Below are 19,442 nucleotides of genomic sequence, written 5' to 3' on the forward strand. Positions count from 1 at the left end.
AATAAAACAACAAGGCCCCCAAAAGGGAATAAATAAATAAATATTTTTTAAAAAAGAAAGAAAAATGCACACAGTGCTCAAGGTCCCGGGTTCAAGCCCCTGTTCCCCATCGGGAGAGGAAAAGCTTCACAAGTAGTATAGTGAAGCAGGGCTGTAGGTGTCTCTCTGTTTCTTTCCCTCTCTCTAACTCTCCCTTTATTTTATTTTATTTTATTTTATTTTATTTTATTTATTTTTTACTGGAGTACTGATAAACTCTGGCCATGGTGGTTCGGGGGATTGAATCTAGGACTTCAGAGCTTCAGGCATCAGAGTGTCTTTGCATAACCATTATGCTATCTACCCCCATCCTTCAATTTCACTGTCTCTATCCAATAATAAATAAATAAAAAGATTTCTTTTAAAAAGGTAAGATCTTAAAGTACATTAAAAGTGCTAGTCCAATGAATATACAGATAACAGAAAGTGAAATGGCTTCACTGTGAAAGAATAGTAGTAGCCTGAATAAATTATCAAACCAGTTATAATATTCCCTTAGTCCATAGCCTAATTGAGAGCAAGGCAATGATGATCTGCAGGTCTCTGTAAAGATGGAGAGAAGAGAGGGCAGTATGGAAGAAAAGTTTGCAGCTAGAACAGGATGGTTATGACTTTTTAAAAAATATATATATATTTATTTATTTTCCCTTTTGTTGCCCTTGTTGTTGTAGCCTTGTGGTTATTATTGTTGCTGTTGATGCTGTTTGTTGTTGGATAGGACAGAGAGAAATGGAGAGAAGAGGGGAAGACAGAGAGGGGAAGAGAAAGATAGACACCTGCAGACCTGCTTCACCACCTGTGAAGTGACTCCCCTGCAGTTGAGGAGCTGGGGGCTCGAACCAGGATCCTTCAGCTGGTCCTTGCGCTTTGCACCACGTGCGCTTAACCCGCTGTGCTACCGCCCGACTCCCATTTATGACTTTTAAAGAAAAAAGTCCTCTCCACAATATGGAAGCACAGAGTGAAACTGCAAGTTCTATTTTAGAAGCTCTAAATCTTGTTCAGAAAAATCTAGCTAAGATGATTGATGTAGACGGTTACAATAAACACCAGATTGCAAGGTATTTAAACAGTAAGGTATACACACTGCCTTAAAAAAAAAGAAAACAATTAGACAAATACTCTTGTAAGTTACTGTGGTAGGAGACTGTGTAGTCCATGTGTACTGGGAAACAAAAAATACAGGTGACTCACTTTATTGAGCTATGGGCTTTATTGTGATGGTCTGAAATGGAACTTGTAAGAACTGCAGAGAGAGAGCTTGTTTATTTGTGGAAGAGTACCATCAAAAATCAACACAGGTCTTGGTTGTTGTTAAACTGTTTGTGTGGCCAACAGGAGATTTGCAGAATTCAAGTTTTCTCACATAAGCTCAAATTTGATCACTGCCAGCAAATATCGCCCGTTTAATTCCTTGAGCTGACAGGCTTATTTTGTTCATTTGCAAAGTAAAGCTCTGCCAAGCACCAAGTCTGCAAAACCATAGTTGTCTGTCAATTGTTCTTTCAAGTAAAAACAATGTTCCCTGGGAAAAAAAGAAAAGTCAGTTCACCTTGTCACTCAAACAATTGCATAAGTGTAAGACAATCACTGCACTTCAGTAGGTAGCAGAATGTTTTAGAAATGTTTCCTATTCCATTATAAAAATAATAAAAAAATAGGTATACTGAATGGTGGGAATTGAGTAGAAGTCATAAATTTTACTGCTTCCTTCCTCAAGGATATTCCTAAATAAAACTAGCTTTCTTAAATTAAAAAAATTTTTTTTAACTAAATGTGCATATTTACTGGTAAGAATGTGATGAGTCTAGGTACAATTTGAGGCTTCTGTTTTGATTTGTCCTAAGACTTCAACAGTTTTCCATACCATTGATGAAAGAAAATATGTTCGTATTATTATAAAGCATTTTGATCTCTCTCTCTCTTTTTTTTTTTTTTTTGGCCTCTGAGTTATCACTGGCGCTCAGTGCCTGCACTATGAATCCAGTGCTCCTAGTGGTCTTTTTTTTTTTTTTTTTTTTCTTTTATTTGATAGGGCAGAGAGAAATTGAGAGGGAAGGGGGAAATAGAGAAGAAGAGAGAAAGATAGACACCTGAAGACCTGCTTCACCCTTATGAAGGGTCCCTCATGCAGGTGGGGAGCAGGGGTTTGAACCTGGATCCCTGCACTTATTTTTTTTTAATTTTTTATTTATATAATGGAAACACTAACAAGACAATAGGATAAGAGGGGTACAATTCCATACAATCCCTACCACCAGAACTCCATATGCTATTCCCTCCCTTGATAGTTTTCCTATTCTTTATCTCTCTGGGAGCACGGGACCCAGGGCCATCATGGGGTGCAGAAGGTGGAAGGTCTGGCTTCTGTAATTGCTTCCCTGCTGAATTTGGGCTTGACAGGTTGATCCATTCACCCACAAATCTCTCTCTTTCCTTAGTTGGGCAGAGTTCTGGGGAAGTGGGATTATCTGTCCAGAGAATTCCAGCTGGCATCATGATAGCATCTGGAACATGGTGGCCGAAATTCACTTTTTACTATGTGTGATTAACTGAGTGTGCCACTACCCAGCCCCCCCCCCCCCATGTGGTTTGCTCTCTTAGGCCTCTCAAAAGTGCTTTGTGTTGTAAATCATTAATCTCCCAATAAAGAAAATTAAAATAAGGGGGGTAGTTGGGTATTTGGGAGTCTACAAACCAAGTATTAAGAATTGCTGTAATTTTTAATTAAGTTCCATAATAATAATATTCTTATTTAAAAGATGTGGAAAGTTTCATCAAGATCAATCACCTGAATTAAGGTTCCATCCTATGATCTATATTTAAACATGTTGCTCATGTAAAAATAATTTTAAAAAATAAGTGTTATTATTATAAACAGACATAACCAAAAGGACACAGAGATTTGGATATGTGTTGGATATTACTTTGATTACAGCAATGATATTACAGATATATATATATATATATCCAAGATCATGGAATTGTTACACTAAATCTGTGTAGTCAATTATACCTCAACAAATCTGTTGAAGAACAAACAAGATTTTAAAGGAAGAAGTTTGACACTGTTATCTGGCATATTAACTAGTACATCACATTACCAGTGTGAGTAAAGCTGAGTGTTTCAAAACAATGTTAAGTTAGGAAACTGAATTTCTAGAATAACTCCTGACTCTAATTCTTGATGTTATTGAAGATTTCCAAAGTTTTAGCAAAGAAAAATATAAGCAAATTGCTAGAATGTTAGAGGTAAAAAAGCATGTCTTGCACCTTGGTTCTTCATAACAAGGAAATAGTTAAAAGCCATTTTAATGACTATTAAGGACTCCCCAGGAGGAAAGGTGGATAGGTGGGGGGCTATGGAATAATTTCAAGTAGAATCTGGGCAGCAGATCACCTGCCTTTCAAGATAATCATGACAAAACAAAGAATAATTGTAGTGGAGAGAAAGACTTTCTTTGAGCATAGATCTAAAGCAGAAAGAGTTCTATGTGTAACAACACTGTAGACAAGGAGAGTTTGCATGTACCAGAACAAAAGGCGAATTACATTATAGAGATAACTGACATAGGCCCCAGAATGATGGTTTTACGTTTCTTCTTGGGGAGTTGACAAAAACTACACATCCTGTACCCTCAACAGTGACTGGAGCTTTTTTAAATTAAAGAGTAAATAAGTAGAAAATGCAAATCCTTAGTCTCCAGAAAGATAACATAAAATTGTCAGCATAGTGGCTTAAGATAAAAGAAATCACAAATCCAGGAAGTGGCTCAGTGGGCTAGAGCTCTGGATTTGCATGCCTGAGACCTGGATTGACTCTTTGGCACCAGAAATGCTGGGCCAGTTTCTCTCTCATGAGTTAACTATAATAAATCATCCTATTCATTTACACACAAAGTTACACCCTGCCCTAATCCTGGGCTTTAGTAGATACTCTGCTTCTGGAAGATTTATGACCAAAGGACTGCCCTTTTTTATTTAAGGATAAAAAAAAAAAAAAGAAAGACGGAAAAAAAATTCCAAAAAAAAAAAAACATCAGTTATATTCTTGTTCCTTCATGCTCCCATATGCCGTTGTCTAAACATGATTACCAACTTAACACTGAATGATATAGCCATTTAAAATAATCATAGCAAATAGGCATTCTAATCATGTTTTTACTGTATATGGTTCCTGATGACTTTTTTCCATGTAATGATAGAGCCAATGTTGAGATTTTGCACATTTTAAACTCCACTTTACTGCTGCAATTTATCTGCCTTATAACTTTTACTCTTTTCCTAAATCTTAAAATTCTATATTGTATAACTCCACTGAAAATATTATGTATACATATAGTAATATATAATATAATGTGTTATATATAAATTTGTTAATATATAATGATATAATAACCTATATTATTTTGATTGAAGCACTGCTCAGTTCTGGATTATGGTGGTATTGGGTTTTGAACCTGGCACCTCTGAGCTGTTCTATCTTTATAGTACTCATTTTGTATCTTTTCTTCCTTTTTTTTTTTTTTTTAAAGAAAGAGGTATTTTATTTATTACATGTGAGAGTTTCACATGAGTCAGAGAGAAAGAGAAAGAGGGAAAGGGGGGGGGGAGAGAGAGGACAGGGAGTTGGGCAGTAGTGCTGCAGGTTAAGCGCACATGATGCAAAGCACAAGGACAAGAGTAAGGATCCAGGTTCAAGCCCCTGGCTCCCCACCTACAGGGGAGTCGCTTCACAAGCAGTGAAGCAGGTCTGCCTGGGTCTTTCTCTCCCCCTCTCTGTCTTCCCCTCCTCTCTCCATTTCTCTCTGTCCTATCCAACAACAACAACAACAACAACAACAATAGTATCTACAATAATAAAAAACAAGGGCAACAAAAGGGGATAAATAACAAAAAAAAAATAAAAAAGAGAGAGAGGAGAAAGAAAAAGGAGAGAGGAGAAAGAGGAGAGAGAGAGAGAGAGAGAGAGAGAACTGGTACTTATAGTGCTGAAGATCAACCCTGGAACCTCAGACATACAATCTGAGATATTTCCACAGCTGTGACAATTATTTCTATCTTGTAAGATTTTCACTTTTAGTTAGACTTTAAAAAGCTTTCTTAATCCCCCCCCCCGACGACATATCTAACATTTTAATTTTTAAAATGAAATGTTTTGGGGGCTGGCTGGTAGTGAAGCGGGTTAAGCACACATGGCGCAGAGTGCAAGGACCGGCGTAAGGATCCCGATTCGAGGCCCCGGCTCCCCACCTGCAGGGGAGTCGTTTCACAGGCGGTGAAGCAGGTCTGCAGGTGTCTGTCTTTCTCTCCCCCTCTCTGTCTTCCCCTCCTCTCTCGATTTTCCTCTTTCCTGTTCAACAACAGCAATAACAACAATAACAAGGGCAAGAAAATGGAAAAAAAGAGAGAAATATTTCTATTTAATTTTTTTATCAGTGTCCTCACTTTAGGTTTTTCTTATTTCTTCTTTGTTTATTAACCTTTATAACAATATCATAACTTTTCTCTGGTCTATCACCAAATTCTTGTTTTCTCTTTCCTTTGATCTTCAAACAGAAATATTAATAACAACATTATAGTTTAACCATGTGACTTTCTTTCATATTTATTTTTTATTCTATTCATACACTCACATTCCATTCCATGCATTCTAAAAATTTGCCTTTTGAACTGTACCATGTGTGAACACCTGATGGACTATCCAGTGCCCAATCTAATCTTCTCTGACCCTTGCACCTGCAATTTTCTGCTTTATCTTCTAGTTCCCAGTTACAGTTTCCTGGATTGAAATGAACAACCAGTCAGATTCCTTCTATGGTAACTTTGAATTTTCATTATAGTTCTTTATTATAGTTATTTTCTGATGCTCAGATGATGTGACTAAAATGCAGAAGCTGCGAATTCATTAGCTACATGGGTGGCCATGTTTAGTCGTGTAAGTGCTAAAATGAGAAACTTGGCTTTCAAAAAGAGTAAAAATCATGAAGAAATGAATAGTAATGAGATATTGACAATTTGGTCAAGAAACTGAGTGTTGGGACCAGGTGGTGGTGGGCCTAAGTTTACACATTACAGTGTACAAGGATCCAGGTTCGAGTCTGTGGGCCCCAACTATTGGAGGAAGACTTCATGAATGATGAAGTCATGCTGCAGCTGTTTCTTTTTCTCTCTTCCATTCTGTGTCTCCTTTCTTTCTTGATTTCTTTCTAAGCAATAAAATAAAAAGAAACTAAATATTAAAAATAAAACTAGAATTTAAGAAAGGTTTTTTTTTATTGTTTTCTTTATCAGGACACCGTTCAGCTGTTTCTTATAGTGGTGTTCCTGGGAATTGAATGTGGGATCTTTATTGCCTTAGGCATGAAAGTCATTTTGTATAACCATTATGCTATCTCCCCAGCCTGGTAGGTTTCTTATTAAGTTTTGTTCTAGGCATTCATGATTTATATTTTCTTCACGTGTTCCATGAAACATACAGAAGAATTAGATAATTTTTTAAATAAAGTTGTGTGATTTTTTTTGACATTTTTTTTTTTAAGGATAAAAGAGATAATGTCTTCTGATGGTGGGAATTGTGTGGAGTTATACCCCTCTTATCCTATGGTTTTATCAGTGTTTCAATTTTATAAATAAATTAAAATAAAATAAAAAAATAATAAAAGAGTGTTAAAATGCAAAGAGAGAGAGAGAGATGGTGTCTTTTAAAATATATGTATATTGTCTATATTATTGGGAAACAAAAAATCTACTCCTCTCAGACATGTCATTTGAAGAAGGTAAATTTTGTGGCAGGGGCCCAGAAAGCAGAATTAAATTACCCTTGAGATAAGCATCTTCTCCTACTAAGAACAACAGATCAAAAATTCAAATTTGACTCTAAAATGTATGTAAGTTTCATATCCAGCATAGTATTTTTTAACAGTAGCAACAGCAACAACAACACACCATTGCAAAAACAAACAAGTCTGCATGGAAACGTAAATCTCTATGTCTCTAGTTTCAGCCTTCCACCCTATATTTTTTAAACATTTATTTATTTGCATAATTATGAGAGAGAGGAGAGGAGAGAGGAAGAGGAAAGAAGAGAACACTGCACAATTCTGGCATGAGGTAATGTCAGGCCTTTAGCCTGTGGCCTCTGGTACCTCAAACATGTGAGTTGGTCCTCTAAGAGATTGAACTATTTCCCTAGCAACCCCAAGTGACCTATTTTTGATAACCTTCTGAACCCTCCTTTCTTCTTCTAAAAACACTCTTTGTTAAGAAGCTCTTCAAGCCACACTGAGACCATATTGTAGGGTACTCAGTTCTGATGAATCTGTCATATGTGTATAGGAAGCAGACACACTGTTAATAATTGTCTTTCATTTCTCTCATCAACATGCCTATTTGATTAGTTTTCCAGTCTCTGTAGAACACAGAAGAACACAAAATGATTTCTTTCTACCTCCATAGCGTCTTCGGCGGTCTTGTTTTTTTTGTTTGTTTGTTTGTTTGTTTGTTTTGTATCAAGAGTAGATATTCCGTCTACGGCCATACCACCCTGAACACACCCGATCTCGTCTGATCAAGGGTAGATATGATTTACAGATACTTAAAGTCTGAAGAAAAGTCTTTGTTGTTGTTGCTGCTGTTGTTAGAAAGATATCAGACTGAGACAGGAATACACATCAAGTTCGGAACGAGAAAAACTCACATTTGAACGTTTGATATGCTTTTAACTAATATGAGTCATGAGAGAAGACAATTAAATCCTCCGAGGCACCACTTTCCTTACTTATGCTAGCACACTACCCACCCTATAGCATAAGTAGCAATCAAATACAAGGACATTTTATTTGCCAGTGACATATTGGGCAGAAGTAAGTATATTTAAATTGCTGTGCTTATTTTCTCCACTTGAGAAAAGATAGCAGAAATCTGAAGGATTCTCACAGTTATCTGTGGATGAGAATTTAGTAAAAGTCATGAAAAAGGACACAAGTGTATGGAGTATGACAGATAAAATATATGTTAATGCAAGTTTAGCATTCAATCCTATTAAACATACAATTATTTAATGTTAGGGAGAAAGTTACTACTAGTTCATATGAAAATAAAACCTGCTTGAGAAATCATGTTGCGTGTCCATCCAATTTGCAAGGTTGATTGAAATAATATTGGATTGTAATTCTTTTTTTAAAATATATTTTATTTATTTATGAGAAAGATAGGAAGAGAGAGAGAAAGAACCAGACATCCCTCCGGTACATGTGCTGCCGGGGACTGAACTCAGGACCTCATGCTTGAGAATACAATGTCTTATCTACTATGCCACCTCCTGGACCACAGATTGTAATTCTATACTGATTCAGGGTTACTATTAACCTTTGTTTTCAGATTCTTACATACATATAATTTAAATTTAACAACTAAGAGGCTGGGTGGGGTACACCCACTTGAGTGAACACAGTACGTTGCATAAGAAGCCCAGTGTAAGCCTCTAATCCCCACCTACAGAAGAAAGCTTCACGAGTGGTGAAACAGTGCTGCAGGTGTCCCTTCTTCTAGCGTTTGCCCTTCTTCCGTAGCCAATCAACAGCGTCAGGTTGAAAGCTGTCAGGAGCTGCTTGTTGCTGGCTTTGAAAGTGACTGGGATCCATGTGGATTCAGTCGGCTAGGAAGGATCGTCAGTTTCCCCAATGAATGGGGACTCACGGGATAGATGCACCAGGAGAAGGTCGATCCAATGCCTCTCATTCTCACTATCTCCACTTTCCTTCCCAATTTCTATGTTTCTAGTCAATAAATAAATAAAATGTAAAAATTAACATTTAAGTCCCATTTTTAAGAATTGGCATAAGGGTTTTACATTGATTGTCTGCAAAATCAATTCTTACAAAGTAATCATTTTCCTTTACAGTTGAAATCAGTTTCTGCATTTAAAATCATAAGTCCTTTAGTGTGGTTGTTTTGTGCATCCAAGCCCTTCCACTACCATATAAGCTCTGTGAAGGCAGAGATTTTCCCACTTGTTATTCAACACTTGATTGCTAGTGCTACCAGAGCTTCTGACATATAATAGATATTCAAATTAATAAGTGAATTAATGTGACTGAGTTCAGGGCATGCCATGATATACTTTGGTCTCCTCTGGAAATTGCATTAAGTTCAACAAAGCACATATGATTGAGAAAAATATCATTGCTTTATCTTATGCATGACTCAGGCTTGAGCCCCAAATCACTGGGAGAAGTCTTGGTACTATGGTTTTTGTTTTTTTTAACCCCCTCTCTGTCTCTCTGTCTTTGTGTCTTAGTCTCTCTATCTGAAAAAGTTGGCCCTGAGTGGTGAAGTCAGTGATGACAAGAAAGAAAAAAAAAAAAAAGTCATTGCTTTGTAAAATTGGCCACAAATAACTTTTTCCAGAATGGAAATTCAGTAATCGGGTTTATTTCATATGTCTGTGAAACCTATTTGTATAAATGGTGCGTGCATGTCGATTTTTTCAGTCTTCTATAAATGCACATTTTTGGCGTGCGCTAGCTGATAGTAACTTCATACAAGTCAACTTATCTACTCCTAAAGTTATTTCTCAAATGGATTGCTAGACAGCATTGGTTTCATGAGCTTTTCATCCTTTTAAAGTAAAGGGAAAATACTAAGTGATGAATGAATTAAAAGAATTTAAACATGTAGTTGAGAAAAGAATGAGGAAAAAGTGGAATTGTATATAGAAACAGTTGGAAATGTAATAAATTTGTGTAAACAGATGTAGAAAAATGTAGTTGTTACAAAAATATGGATGAGAATTAAGCTATTATTTTCATGGCTTGGAGCCAAAATATCACATAAAACAGACTCCTAGATTGGACGATTTATGAGTCATAAAATCTAGTTATCACAAAGTTGTTAGTGAAATAAAAAAGTCCAAACATCTATTGATTTTGACTAGATTTAAGATTGAACTGGATTAAATCTCATGCAGGAAAAAAAAAATTTTTTTTTGAGATCCAGTGAATCTCTCCATATTATTCACAATCTGTATCAGCTTTACTGGGAAAGCAAGTAGAGGGAATTCCATTTTATTGCCCACTTCCTTAAATGATAATAACTAGGACCTAGAACTAATGGAGTGTGGATTATACACGAGGCTCTTTAGTTTCACTTCTGTTTACTACCAACCTTGGACTCAACTGCCATCGGCTCTTGTTTGAATTACTACACTGCCTAGCCTACTTTACCATAGTTTATTCACAGTGAAGGACACGGATCATTCCAAACCATAACTCAAATCTTGTCTTTGTTTTGATATATCTTGTGCTTTTTTTTTTTTTTTAAATCTTTCTGATTCCACTCTCAGTAAAATCAAAATCCTCTCAATTGTCATGGAAGTCTGTATGTCCTAACCTCCATTCATTCCTGCATTCCATATGCTCCATTTTCCCTGGGCTCCAAATACCTTGTTTCCATAATATTCTTCAAACAACTGATGTTTGTTTTCAGCTGTCATACGAAATGCTGGTTGTTGTCTCTATCCAGAACGTCCTTTTCTCCAGATGTCTCTCACTGATAATCCGTGAGCTTTGTAAATTTGTTTTACTCAAGTTTTATCTTTTAAAAAGGACTTACTGAAGGACTGGTGAAATAGGTCACATGGATGCAGTTTTACTTTGAACTGTGTATGACCTACGTTTGAACCTGGCCCTGCTTCACTGAAGGAAGCTTTGATGCCATGTTCTCTCTTTCTTTCTCTTTCCCCCCCCCCCCTCTCTCTCTCTCTTCTTTCCCTGCCTCTGTCGAGAGAGATATCATTGCCATTAACTTTCTCTATTCTCCTCCAAACATTACTCATTCCTTTTATCTTGCTCAAGCCTTGAGTTACCACTCTCTAGTATACTAAATAATTTACTTTTTATGTCCTTAAATTGCCTTCTAGTCCTCATCAGAAAACAGGTTAATCAAAAACAAAACAAAAAAAATTGCATGTGTTCATTTTTGTATACCGACTATTTAAAACAGTTCCTGGCATATACCACGGTAATTGTTCTGGCTACCAAACAGTCTTCACCACGGTTTTACAGGAGTTCCTAATATCATCACATCGCTTATGATTAGAACATAGGCTTAGGTTCCTTGACGCTTCATTGATTTAAAAACGTATGTTCTGTTAAATTCACATATCCCACTCCAGTTTCTATCATGTAGTTTTTAAGGAAAAGAATTGGGATATAGTTTATGGAAGTCTTTGACATACAAGAATCTGATTTATAATTAATTATTTCTGTAATAGATGGACTTAAAATCCAGAGGCTAACATAGGGCATTTTAATAGAAACTGTTACTTTGAAAATGACGTTATGATAAAAAAAATTCCTTTAAAAATATTATAATCGGTCATCCCTTTCTGTCTCCACGTGAGAATTCCAGTTTATCACTTCCGCTGGTGACTGCAGTCATTTGCGCCTAATTGGACTCCTTGTGCAGTCTATCTCAATTTCAGGGCGTAGCTGCAGGAGGCAGGAGGCTGACAGTAAACATCTCCCGTAGCTCACATTTCTTCCAGGAAAGAGTTTTGCTCCACTGCTAACTAATGGTACTCTAGGTTCCTAACTGTCTCATGTTAAAATTTCTCCGATATTTAAAATGTCCTCCCCAGAAACAACAAAACTACCTTCCGTCACATCCCTAAACAAGGAAACCTGTCTGACTCAGCAGTCAGCCCCAGAGAGAAGAGGAAGCGTCACAGTAGCTCTACATCAATCTCTGGGGAGACACGAACTGAGCAGAGGACTTCATTTTTCCCTTCTTACTTTCATTCTCTTCCTTTCCCCATTCACTCTTCTTTTCATCCTTTCTGTTCAAATGTACCTGAATTTTGTGGGTGGCTCACAGGTTGGAGGAGGTCTAGGAATTTTCATAAGCTGCCGTCACAAATGACCATATCTATTAAAAATATATTTTCCAAAATCAAGAGAATTTTCAGAAAAAACAAACAACCTAGGGACACCTTCCACACACCCCAAGTTGAAAAATTCTTAAGAGGACTGAGTGGTTTAAAGCAACAATTTATAAATGAATACATGTGTAATGCCTTAGAACTGTGACTAGAATATTGTCAATAGTACCTGCAGCGGTAATCACAGAACAATGCTATATGACACATCAATTGAATGCTGAGAACTAACTCTTATTCAGCTCTTTATCCAGTCCTGTGATGTGGATTGTGTGTTTTTTCACTTTCAGAGTTGACCTATTGAGTCTTAATTGTTAAGTGGTGGATTGATCATGATCCCATGATCATGGTCACAATACATAGTGGTATTGGTCTCAATATTTTGGAGTCACATTTTTATAAACTACTAGTCCGATTTACTCATGGATGCCTCTTGTTTGGTTCACAAGTAACAATATTTGTGTCTCAATAATTCATCACGGTTACTTCCTATTATATACTCTGCTCTTTTTGTCATTTTATTTTCTTTCTCTCTTCAACAAATGTTTACTGAGGGTCTTTTGTATGCAGGCATCTTTGTAAGGAAGAGGGAGCACTAGAGTTGTGAACACAATAGTTTAGAGATACTTTAAAGGAATCTCCAACCTCTCTCTCACAGTATGTTTATCATTTCATGGTGCGACTGTATTTGACAAATATTTTTCAGATAAGGACAATATGAATGTTACCTTTCCCATAAACTATTAGAATATTTTGTATCTGAGAGGTTCTCAACAACTCTTCTCAAAACTTGACTATCTAAAATTTAACTTAGGAAGCATCCGTTTCTGAATTTACTTATGCACAACATCTGTTGAATGCAGTTTCTCAGTTTAGACAGTGTGAGCACGCATTTGTGAAGACTGTTAATACTGATGTAATACACAGATTATTATGTACAGAGCTCACGTATGGTTACAGTAAGTCTAAAAATTCAATAATTTTACAATACTTATAAACCCTTGAATAGCTGTTATAATGCATTTTTTGACAGAATGAAATATAAAAATCACAGACTGAGCATACAGAAAGGCTGAGAATAATACTTGATGGATTATTTTTTAGTCTAACCCCATGACCAGATAGAGAGGCAAGAATGACACAGATATATTTGAATCAATTATTTCTGCTCCCTCTTTTAACTCCAATGGTTTAAGTGAACAGAACTGGGAGTAACTAGATTTGAAGATTTTGGTTAGGATTATATCCAAGTTAATATCACCTGTTATGGTTGTTGAATAGATTTTGTGGGTTTCCATCCTGAAACCTTATATGTGTTTTAGTTTTTCTCCAAGATTTATTTATTTGGGTTTTTTTTATTTATGAATGAGAGGAGGAGGAGGAGGAGGAGAAAAAGAAACTGAGGATCACTCTGGCCTACGTACTACCAGGGGTAGAACCCTCATTGCTTGCAAATCTAATGCCTTGTCCACAGTGTTACCTCCTGGATCACTGAAGCCACATGTTTTTTTTATGTCTCTTTTCTATCAAAGTAAACTGCTGATAATACTGTATAGATCTTGGGTGTATGGCCTTAGAAATCAATGTCTCTATATTACATTGTCGGTATATGTGACATCTGTATATATGACTCTATATACAGCCACTGATAGTCTAGTTCCCATACAGTATCATACTACTGCTACTGGCTCCACTCACCAGGCTGACCTCCCCACTTTCCTCCGTTCCTTTGGGTGCACACTCTTTCATTCTGGTAATCGAAATTTACTCGTCCATGTGTCCATCGACCATTTATGAGTGAAATCACACTGTAGTTGCCTTCTTTACTGACTTGTTTCACTTAGCATCGTGCATTCTGGCTTTGTCCATGTTATTACCAAAAGGCAGAATTTCATACTTTCGATAGCTGGGTAGTGCTCCATAGTGTGAGTATATGAGGTCACCTCTATTCATTCCTTTGTTCATGGTCATTTAGGCTTATATAACTTTTCACTGTGAGGCCACATGTTTTACTTTTATGAAAATGACAGGAGCAAATGCTCAGGAGCAGATCAGAAAGTCAGACTGAATAATGTCCTTTGACATCTTGATATCTATCCTTCCCCACTATCTGCCTACTTTGTGCTTATTCCTTTTAATTCATTTTTAATTAATCAATTAATTAATTTGCCTCCAGGGTTATCACTGGAACTCAGTGCCAGCACTCAAATCCTACTGGCAACCATTTAGTTCTTTATTCCTATTCCTCCCTTCCCTCCTTCCTCCCTCCTTTCCTTCTTTCCTTCCTTCCTTCCTTCCTTCCTTCCTTCCTTCCTTCCTTCCTTCCTTTCTTCCTTTCTCTCTGTTATCTTGATAGGACAGAGAGAAATTGAGAGGTAAGGGATGATAGACAGAGAGAGAGACACCTGCAGACCTGCTTCTGCCACTCATGAAGTGCCCCCTCCCTTTGCAGGTGGGAAGAGGGAGCTCAGACCTGGCTCCTTGAGCATGGTAACATATGTGCTTAGCCGGGTGCCCTTCTCTGTACTTCTAGAGGGCGACTCTGGCAGCCTTCATCAAGTCTCCGTTGCTCTCTGACTTCCAGTTATGTTTATGCCAAGAATGGATTTGCTGCATGGGATAATAGGAGAGTGAGGTCAACTATGGTCACCTTGGTCAACCTTGGTCACTTTCCTGCTTATTTGTGGTTAGACAGTATATTTTTCTTTGTTTTCTCCTTCCAAGAAGCTACAGCTATTGTCAGTCTTATCTTACAGTTCTTTTTGTCTTTCATTAACCACTCCCATATCTTACTCATTTAATTATAAATTGTTAAGGACTTTTGGCTTGGGGAGATATCATAATGGTTATGCACAAAGACCTTCCTGGCTAAGGCTCTGAGATCCCAGGTTAAATGCCCAGTACCACCATGGACAGCCAAAGCTGTCTTTGATCTGGTGCCCCCTCCCATATATATGAAATCTCATTGAAAATAAAAATTAATGGCCAGGTGGTGGGTCACCTGGTTGAGCGCCCATGTTACAGTGCACAAGGATGTGGGTTTGAGCCCCTGGCCCCCACCAGCCTGGGAAAAGTTTCATGACTGCTGAAGCAGTGCTGCAGGTGTGTATCTGTCTCTCTCCCTCTCTGTCTCCCCTGTCCTCTCAATTTCTGGCTGTCTCTATCCAATAAGCAAATAAAGATAATACAAAATTTAAAAAAAGAAAATAAAAATTAGTAAAATATTCAAACAAAAACTTTTCTGATTTCATTTAATATTAGTGCTTTATTATCCACTAGGGTCCTCCCCTTATGCTCATATAACTTTGTTAATAGTGCTTTATTTTTTTAATTTTTTTTTTTAATCTTCAATTCCCTCATTTGTTTTCATCCTAGTCCCTGGCTGATTCAGACCATACAAATACTAGGTAATAGGTAATATGACTATTCCAAATGTTAGGGATATCTCCTAGTAGAGACCTAATAAAGGCTAATATTAGTTTAGCATGTGCAGTTCAATATTTATTCATTGTCATTTCCTGAACATTATTATTTGAGTATGTCTTATTTTACTCTCATACAAACTAATACAAACAGGTTGATTAGTTTCCTAGTTTCTATTTGAAGAGCAGAAGAAATTAAATAATCTGATCTAAGATGACCAAACTCTTAGAAACAGAGTTTAATCCAAGAAGCTTTATTCCAAATCTACTATGATTTGCAGAGGACTTCATATTAGAGGAAGGAATAATTAAAAACAGATAGAAAATTAAAGAATTAAAGTCAACAAAGTGTAAACTGAGAGAACTAGAAAGGAGATAAAAATATCTATGTATATATATCTATGTATATATAATACTCAACACTTTGTATAAATGGAAGACTGTCTGAGTGCATTAGAATGAAGAAGCTGGGTAGATGCCCACGTAGCAAACACTTTTGGAGCAAAGGCATTTGTTGAAATGTTCTGAATAGCTGCAAAAAATGCAATTTCAAAAAGGCTTCGCTGTATCTCAGGGTCACTATCATGTTATAGGGGCATTTTCACATTCTTGTTCATGCCTTTAGAATTTCCCATTTCTCCTGAAATATTTTCTTCTCTTTGCCTAATGGAACTAAAGAAAGATTAGGAAGGGAATAGGAAGGTTTCCAAACTTAATTCAAATTTTAGCCATTTAGTATAACATAAAATACATTTTACTCATTTTTTTCATAAAATGGTGTTATTTCGATCAAATATCAGGAATATTGGAATAAGATATGGTGAATTCAGAATACTCAAGGAAATGAAGCTCTCTATTTAGCAAATATTCCAGAGACATTTCAAATTATCTATAAATGATCTTGCTTCAACAATTTCAGTATAATAAACATAGTTACATCTCTTTTGATTTTTAAAAACAAATACTGATTTAGGAAAATTGTAGTTTGTAAATTTATTATTATAGGAAAAAGCAATAAATATAAATGCTGTGAAAGATAGAAAATAGAAATGTGTTCTGAAAATATTTGCTGAATAGTATTTAAAAATTTTTTTTGGTCCATTGTATACATATATTGAAATGATAACTCTTAAGCCTAGTATTTCATTTATGAAACTTTTGTTTTAAGTTTACTAGTAAATAAATATAACGAAACGGATATTTATTGCATGGTTGAATATTTCTTATATTAAATTTAATTTGCACAGTATCTTATAGAAGGTAAGAAGTATTAGATCTATTATAGTTCTCTTCTGCATCTACCTGTATGGTTTAGAAATCTTGACTGTAAATAACATAAACTTAATTTGAAAGGTTAAATAATTCAGAAGTGCTAGAGTTTATCAAAGAGCATATACTAGAAATGTCTAAATACTCTGTTTCTGGAATCTACTGCTTTTTCCAAGGCAGCTTTTTCTCTCTTTTAATCCAGTTGGTTTTGATTTGCTTTTCTTGGACTTTGTTGTGATGATTGTAGGTAAGTGAAAGTCTGTCTGCCTCAGATCCATATTTTATTGATATAGAGAGAGTTAAATAGAACAACCCAGTTTGGATCAAGAAATAACATACAGTCCACTCATAAACACTAGTCCACATAATAAAGTATTATCAACAAGCGGTTATCCGTCATAAAAAAATAATAATAAAGGATGCATAAAAAAAAAAAGGTTTTGGAGTGACCTAAAAAGACACAGCTATTCATGTCCCATCCATTTGTTAATTCTGAACTCATTCAACAACTGTTTATTTTAAGTGTCCTGTTTTAACTATGTTTTACTGCCTGTCATTAAAAATTGCTTTTGAAAATAAATGGGCTATAAATATTTTAAAGACACACATCATGTGGGATTATCTTAGATTTGAAGCTGGAATATTTGAGAATGAAAAAGATCTCATCTTGTGAGTGATGTTGAGAAAGGTAACTATATTTTCCTATGGTTAACTAATTTCGGCTTAAATTCGTTGTCACCAATTTTTCCTCCCCCAGCTCACTCAGCCTGATCATTTATTTTGATATATATATATATATATATATATATATATATATATATATATATATATATATTTTTTTTTTTTTTATTGGCACCAGGGGCTTGATTCCTAAGTGGGGAACATGAGTGGTACAGCATTGCTCCACCACTTCTGAAGCCTCCGCCACTACAGGTGGGGACAGGATGCTTGAACCAGGGTTCCTACACATGGTCATGTTTACATTCTACTACTCCCCACCCCCCAACCCCAGTCTGATTATTGAAATTACAATTCCTTCTAAAAATTTAAACTATTTCGGGAGGGGGATTTAAGCTGTCAGCTTATAAAACCCTTGATATGTTACGCTAAAGATTCTTCAAAATATATCAAAACATCTTTTTGAAAAGAAACAAACATAGTTCTCTATGAAAATAAAGCAATATAGCCCGTATGTTGTGTGGCACATGTAATGTCTTTCAGACATTACAAGACATTTCAAGTAGTCTTTGAATTTGAGCTACAGTAACTAATGTGGTCTCATTTCAGACCAGTTTCTAACCTGGGATGTTGCTTCATTAACTGATTCCATTTACTCTTTGGATTTGGTTGTGAAATCACTCTCTCCCATTCTCCACTCTTAGCTTCATCTTCAGAGATTTGTCTCTTATTTTCCAGATCATCAGGTTCTGTATCTGCCTACCTGTGGTAGGTTTGCAGATAGTAGTTGGATCCCTGCCTCACATATGATGTCCCCACTGAGTTCTCCCAGAGGAAATTAGGGCATTTACAGATCTAAGGTCATATATTTCATTTTCACTTATATCTCCAGATGGTTTTTTGTTGTTGTTGTTGTTGTTGTATTTGTTTTCATGTAACCTATATATTTTTTTCCAGTTTTATATTCTTTTTTAATTTAAAAAAAATTATCTTTATTTATTAGGTAGAGACAGCCAGAAATCGAGAGGGAAGGGGATGATAGAAAGGGAGAGAGACAGAGAGACACTGGTAGCCCTGCTTCACCTCTCATGAAGCTTTTCCCCTGCAGGTGGGGACCAGGGGCTTGAACCCAGGTCCTTGCATACTATAATGTGTGCCCTTAACCAGGTGCACCACCACCTGGCCCCTCCAGTTTTACAGTGTTATACTACTCGGACTTTATTTTCACTTCTTTAAAGTTTATAAATTCAGCATCCCTTTCCTTTTAGTGCCCTCTAAATAATCCACTTATTGTGGAAGTAAACAAGATAAAATTTAATAAATATTTTACTTGGTAGATGATAGTGAATTTACATTGTACTTCCTTTGTAAATGTTTCTAACTTTCTTTTTTTAAAATATTTTATTTTATTTATTTATTCCCTTTTGTTGCCCTTGTTGTTTTATTGTTGTAGTTATTATTGTTGTTGTCGTCGTTGTTGGATAGGACAGAGAGAAATGGAGAGAGGAGGGGAAGACAGAGAGGGGGAGAGAAAGACAGACACCTGCAGACCTGCTTCACCGCCTGTGAAGCGACTCCCCTGCAGGTGGGGAGCCGGGGTTCGCACCGGGATCCTTATGCCGGTCCTTGTACTTTGCGCCACCTGCGCTTAACCCGCTGCGCTACAGCCCGACTCCCCTAATTTTCTTTTTTTTTTAAGTTCTTTTTTCTTCTATTACTTTTTCCTTCTCCTCCTCCTTCTTCTTTGAATATTTATTTATTATTGGGTAGAGACAGCCAGAAATCGAGGGGGAAGGGAAAGAGGAAGAGAGACACCAGCAATACTGTCTTCCACCTGTGAAGCTTTGCCCCTGCAGGTGGGGACCTGAGGCTCCAACCCAGGCCCTAGGGCATTGTAACCCGTACACCCCACGAGCTGCAGCACCTAGCCCCAGTGTTTCAAATTTTCTATCACATTAGTTAGTTTCCAAAGTCTTGTGATTTGCCATTTAGATTTCTTCCTCTACCACCTCCCTCAAGGCAAAACTCATATTATGTCACCCTCTTTTTAGTAAAAACTCCTTCCTACTTTTTTCTTTTCACTACTTATAACAGTC

The sequence above is a fragment of the Erinaceus europaeus genome, chromosome 12 (assembly GCF_950295315.1).
Source record: "Erinaceus europaeus chromosome 12, mEriEur2.1, whole genome shotgun sequence".
NCBI lineage: Eukaryota > Metazoa > Chordata > Mammalia > Eulipotyphla > Erinaceidae > Erinaceus > Erinaceus europaeus.